This window comes from Trachymyrmex septentrionalis, unplaced genomic scaffold (genome assembly GCF_001594115.1).
Source record: "Trachymyrmex septentrionalis isolate Tsep2-gDNA-1 unplaced genomic scaffold, Tsep1.0 scaffold79, whole genome shotgun sequence".
Lineage (NCBI taxonomy): Eukaryota > Metazoa > Arthropoda > Insecta > Hymenoptera > Formicidae > Trachymyrmex > Trachymyrmex septentrionalis.
Genome location: NW_017305977.1, coordinates 1,806,745 through 1,813,667, shown reverse-complemented (window position 1 = coordinate 1,813,667; position 6,923 = coordinate 1,806,745). Strand labels below are relative to the sequence as shown.

Below are 6,923 nucleotides of genomic sequence, written 5' to 3'. Positions count from 1 at the left end.
GAGAGAGAGAGAGAGAGAGAGAGAGAGAGAGAAGGGGGGGAGGGAGGGGGAGGGAGGGAGAGGGAGGGAGAGGGAGGGAGAGGGAGGGAGAGGGAGGGAGGGAGAGGGAGAGAGACTCTGAGGGACTCAGCTCGACGAGCCCAGCTTGCAAGCTCTAGCATGCGGAGTCTGACCGATTACAATCAGAGCTTCTATCCTTGTTTGTTTTTTCTCTGTGTCACTTTGTCGTACTTCTATCTCACGCACGCACGCACATTTACGTCGACGCTATATTTACTCAAATCAGTGGAGAATCTTTAAAGAAATAAGTCAATGTAACATGAATTGAAGATAATTTTTGATGACAAGTTGGCAACTTTTTTCAATTGGAAAGGGCAACGAGGGAACTAATTAAAAATGTCGAATCGTCGAATTACTAAAATAATGATCGGTAAGATTTCATCTCAGACTTCAATCTATCATATACATGTCGTAGCCTTTTTGAGAAATTAGCATTTTTATGAAAAGGGTAGCTTTTATGAAAAACAGCGCCTTTTTGCGAAATCAATGATCGTTCCTCAATTAGATTGACGTACTTTATCCTTTTCGCAAAAAGACTAATACACATCAGCCTTATTGATTCATGATACACATTCTGCAAAAAGGCAAACGAAATAGCACTAGGTGTGTAGCTATTTCATCTCTTTTTGTTACGTATAACATATATACAATACATACATACAGACAGATACACATTATAATATAGATATATTAGTGAATATTAGAATTATATTTTATGTGCATTCTTATATATATATACACACACATTATAAAACAAAATATATTTTTAATTTATATCCATTATATCTGTATAGATATATTGGAATTTTATGTGCATTTTATATTTTCACACTCCACTGTCTATATGGGTTAGAAATATTCCAGGCGGACACTGTCTAGGCTGCAACTTCTAGGCGGTTAGGTTCCAAGCGAGTAGGATATGTTTTTTTTTGTTTTGTTCGGGGGCGGTGTAGCCCGAATCCAAGAACGCTAGTCTACATACCCTACATGGGTTACAATTTCGCAGAGTGACTGACAGATTTTCTAATCTTAATAGTCATCAACTTTAATGCTTAATATCTTGATTCAGAGGCTAGAGTAGCACTTTTTTTGCCAGATTTCTTCATTTCGTGCAAAAACGAATCGAAAGAATGTATTTCTATCAAAATTCTAGGTGATCTACATCTATTATTCTCATCGTTTCTTAAGAAAAAAATACAAATAGCAATAGATTGTTTATTAGAAGATTGTAATAGCTTTCCTGACTTCTTTTCATACTGTTTTTCAAATCATGAGCAAGAAGAAATTATTTTAATTAGGCATGTATCTTTTGCCTATCAATTTCTGTATGTAATTTTTAATTTAACATCCGACCTGCGTTTTAGTTTGTTAAGACTTTCAATTCTGTCATTTTTTTATGTACTGATGATGGTCAAATCTTGATCGAAACGTTTACTTATTTATTTGGAATTTTAAATATATGACTTGTTTATACATCTATTGTTGTGGCTGTATACTTTTTATTATTTCCTTCAAATATTAGAAAAATGTTTTTTTAACATTAAACAAATTTTTTACAATATTTAAATTAACGATTTAAATTAACTTTTTAATTAAAAAAAGGAGACTTTTTTCGTTATTTTAAACGTTTTTTAAGACGTTTTTTTTCCCCATTGGGATAGGTGATAATATTATACATTCTCTGTTTCACGCATGATGCGCATGTTTCATTTATACTTGTTTACATTTGATGAACAACAAAGATAATAAATGCATTATGCATAAAATACTCATGGGAAAGCACTCATAGTTAAGAGAAAATATTTGATCAATAATTCTGCAGATGTGCATGGTGACAATGGAAATGTGTTGAAACTAAATGGTTATTATTTTGCAGCAAATAGGTCGAATAAAATGAATCAACTATGACTTTGTGGAGAAAACTTGTCAATTTTATTATTACCACATTTATGAAAAAGATGTGTAATTATTTGACAATTGAGACATTACAAAAAAAGAGATAAAGATATGCTTGCGTGCATGAGTCAATGGTGTCACGTCTGAGCATGTCTCGTGTTCAAGTGGCGTTCGATACGGATCGCGCACTCGTCATTCGCGTAAACAGAAATAACTCTCTCTCTCTCTCTCTCTCTCTCTCTCTCTCTCTCTCTCTCTCTGTCTTATAAATAATAGAAGCCTTAATAATGGGGAACTGTCAGTACAAGAATTTTATTATTTAAAATATCGAGGATTACTTCTTTTAATTGCTTTAAAATTGGGGTAATTTATTAAATTTAATTAATCTATAATTTAGAATAAGTTTATCTTTGTTACAAGCAGTTTTATTACTTTCGTTATTAATAAAGTTATTTTGGGAAATATTTGGATGGATCTCAATTGGATTTTGGAATTGATGGAGTTTTTGGTAAAGCTGGAAAGGATCAATGTTTAAAAACAAACTTCGTTTGATTAAAAATTTAATCCTTTTAATCTGAACATGCCGTCTGACCATTTTAGATATTCAAAGCTGATTAATTTAATAATTTCTACAAATCAACACTCCCGAAAAGATGCTCAGACTATCGCCACACTCTTTGTCAACGACAGTTAATCATTAAAACTGTTGCTACTCTCTTCGTCAGCGATAGGTTTTTCAAATCAACAAGTTGGGATTACTCTTTTGTTTAAGAATAATTAATAGGATCAAATCAACCAATATTAATAATGAAAATTAATTCACCTTTAATATTATAACTTGATTTCCACAAATACTATTTTAAATTTGAATATAAGATTGATCCTTCTGGTGTAGAGAGAGTTTTCGCATGATTAATTGTTCACTGCTTTTATACTTTAGTGATAACAATCCCCCGCCCGGGTGTTTTACCACTTCTTACTTAAAAATGCTACATAAAAAAAGATGGCGGAAGATTTTTACCCATGCGAAGTCAAATCTAAAATCAATATTATGCTGTCTGCCCGTGCCAGTACTATCGTTATCTCTCTTGACGAAACATGAGTTGCTATTAAGCCTGATTATCATTTGAGACTTTCTTGTATTAGTCTTTTTTATTTCAAATCTAGTTATAATTTGTTAATATTAAATGAATATAGAGTAATAAATTGCTGATTTTATGTCAATAATTTTGAAAATTGAATTTTGAAAAATAAATTACTTAAGGAAATATCGTCACGTAACACTATCCATTTTTCATGAAAGATGTTATTGAGATATTCCGTCACAATACGATGAGAATGGGGTGGTGTACCAGTTGGTCTTGTTGTCACTACATTTTTTGTCGAGTAAGATCAACACTCTCTTTTAAAAGCTCAGACAATTTATTCTGCAAGAAAGAAAGATAAGTTTCCCTATTTAAGCGGTTATCAAAAAGTATGAACCAATCAAATATCCATTTACAACTCCGCACCAAGTGTTTAAATTCCAACGATGTTGATTATCAACACATTGAGACCAGTAAGGATTGTATGTGGATCAATAATGATAGTTATGCTTGTTGAGTTGTCCATTGTTATAAAATGAGGTTTCGTCACTAAAGAGAACATACTGGAAAAAAGTTGGATCTTCTTTTATCATTTGTAATGCCCAACGACAAAATTGTCTTCTTAGTCTCATATCATTTTCACTTAACACAGAATAATTAAAGTTTGGGCTCTTGAGATAAAAATCAAACAATAAATGAAAACACGGGTAATTAAGAGCCCAAATTCGCAGTAATTGGAGCGATTGTATCAACATATATTTCTCAATACTACATATATATAACAAATACCGAACGTTTTGACTTAATTCAAGCCATCTTCAGCAGTCCAGTATAATAAAATCTCTTGATGAATAATTCCAAACATCTTGGTAGTCTCATATAATACATACAACTTCCTTAATACAATTCAAGTACTCGCAAATCAAAGTAACTGAGTGCAGCAAGGGAGTCTCCCAGATTATCAAATCTGAAGTATGTAACCGTCATTTAGCTGTTAGATTAAATGTGAGCTACTGTACTCCATAACTGCACAATGAAATACTATAAATTAAATCATGATCGGCAAAGAGAATATCACAACGTCAAGCATCTTTAGTGATATATTTACAGTGATTGAAATAAAATGAGATTTATGGCCCCTCAAATTTACATTTTAATAATTGCATTGGTTTATTTGTCTCAGACTGTTGACAGTCGAGATTTCCCGCCAATTGGCCACGTACGCGCTGCACGCTCTGATGCACCCGTAGGTTACAGCCACAATTTTCTACATTTATAAAAATAAAATATTTTTTTTGTATGTTGAAATATAAAAAACATAATGCAAAAAGCATTATTTTGATCTCTTTCCTTTCCTTATGAAAAAATTGGTAAAAATACATAAATTTTGAACCTCTCCTTAAATGGTCTAGCTGGATTTAAATGTTTATATGATTCTGTGTGAATATATACAACGTATGTAGTCATTTAAAATGCGCGCCGAAATGAATCTTCGGTTTTTAAACGCAAACTCTATTAAACTATCGCAGTAATATCACGAGTTAAATTGACTAGCAATTTGACAAATTGATGCTTTTTTCATCTTAGAAACTTAATAATGCTGAATAATATATTAAAATTTTGTAAATAATTAATTTTTATTGCAAAAAATATTATCTTGATAGTGAGTCGAATCCGGATTTCTTGCATTCCGTGTGAGTGTCTTAAGAAATTCGGGTTCGACTTCTGACCAATGTAATATTTTTCGCAATAAGAATTAATTACTTACAAATTTTATGTCGCTCAGCATTATTAAGATAAGCATTTTTAAGATGCGAAAAAAGCATCAAATTGCTAATCAATTTAACTCATATTACTGCAGTAATTTAGTAGAATTGCGTTTCAAGACTGAAAAAACTATTTTTCTTAATTACGAATAATTTTTAATAAATTATATTATTATTATAAGAATAACTTTAATTTACAAAAAAAACATATTGTGTGGATTAACTTCTATATACTATTCATAAAACACTTTATTAGTTATTACGATAGTTATTACGTCGTTGAAAGTATCGTATTGTAGATAAAAAGTATTCAATATATACCTTGGAACCCAGTATAAAGATATAATATTGCAACTATATATAGCGTTTATAGTTATCTATAATCTGTAATAATACACATAAATTAAAAAAAATTTAGCGGGAAGTGTGCAAGCTAATCTAGATCATCTGTATGTTTATTTTGTCACTCAGTACTTGTTAGTTGATATATATTAAACATACTTCATTCTCCAATAAACAGTACACAGTAATTCTCACAAAGTTTTTAGAGCAAAAACTATTTCTGAAATTTAAATTGTTAGAAAGTGGCTAAGAAATTTACAAAGATTAAATAATAAAGAGCATATAGCGACGACCAAGGATGTAAATAAGTTATATATTATTTAAAACAAATTCATAACAATAAGTAGACGTTTCGGTACGTGGTACGAGCGTGGTTCGCACCCCAGGATACACGTAAGTTTTGTTCAGTTGGTTTTAAAAAAAAATAAATTTTCTAAAAAATTCTCTGGGTGGAATCTAAGCAGGAGCATATTTCTTAATCTGATGGTTTTTACAGTAATACGATATCTAATTTACTTGTTAAAAAAATTTTTTGTTTTTACAATAGAACTTGGTACTTGCGTGTCTCTTCGTGTGGGGCTCGTCGTTTTTAAATGAAGATTTCTTAATTGTATCATGAAAAAAACTTTCGTAATTTCTTTCTATTCGTATAACGCGACAACAATTAACTGTTATAATACTTTAATTTACTTTGATCTGTTGCGATTACTACTGTATTGTAAGGAAATAATAATTTTTTGTTACTTGCTATCACTACATTTATCAGTTGACTTGCGTATTTAGTTTTAATGTTTAACGTATTCATTTTTATTGTACTGAAGAAGGTCAAATCTTGACCGAAACGTCTACTTATTGTTATGAATTTGTTTTAAATAATATATAATTTATTTACATCCTTGGTCGTGGCTGTATGCTCTTTATTATTTAACCTTTGTATATTTCTGAAATTTTTATAAAAAAGTATTAATATACGTTTGTGTCTCGTGCAAGAATTAATTCAAATTACTTACCGACGACCTGGAAATTATGACGAAGACGCTACAGGCTGCACTGGCACCATTATTGACCGTCGGGTCGTTCTTTGGTTTGGGCTTCTTCGAATATCCTTTTGGATATCCTAGACCGTATTTCTCTTGCCTATACGTCTTGGCCATATGGAGCTTTCTTACGTACTCTGATTATTATCCCATCTTGTCTGTTGTCTTAGTAATGCCAATTCCTGTGATAGTCTTGTCATATTTAGTAATGTTAATCACCGCGATTACATCGATACTTGTTAGCTTCTTTTATTTTAAGGTAAATGTTTTATGTGTATTCATAGTCCCTAATATTATTTTTTTAAAACTTTTTAACATTTTTTAAACCATTTTTTCCATTGAGAGCATTAAAAAACGTCTTGATCTCACAATTATGAGCAAATACAAACCTCACACAAATTACAAGAAAAATAATTTTAATCAAATTGCTTCAAATTTTAATATCCTTTAGTTCACGTCGAGCGATTAAAAGTCTTCATAGGCTCAAACCTCTAAATGCTTAAGATTTTGCTCCAAGGAATCATTACATCTTATACGAAAAAATAGTCTTTTTTCAAAATAAGTCTTTTTTATTAACATTAGTTATTTTTATTAACTTTATGAATTCTGTGTAATACACAGATATATACTGTATATATATATTAGGTGTACAAAAAAGTTCTGAGCTTTAGATTTGATACAACCGAAATAACAATTTAAATTTTATATATCTTCCCGCCCTTTTGGGGTTTTAAAAC

General features: G+C 30.8%; 1 pseudogene; it reads right to left on the bottom strand.

The window, feature by feature from the left end:
• Window positions 1-6,303, bottom strand: part of LOC108754288 — a 24,814-nt pseudogene extending 18,511 nt beyond the window's left edge.
• Between the last annotated feature and the right edge of the window lie 620 nt (window positions 6,304-6,923).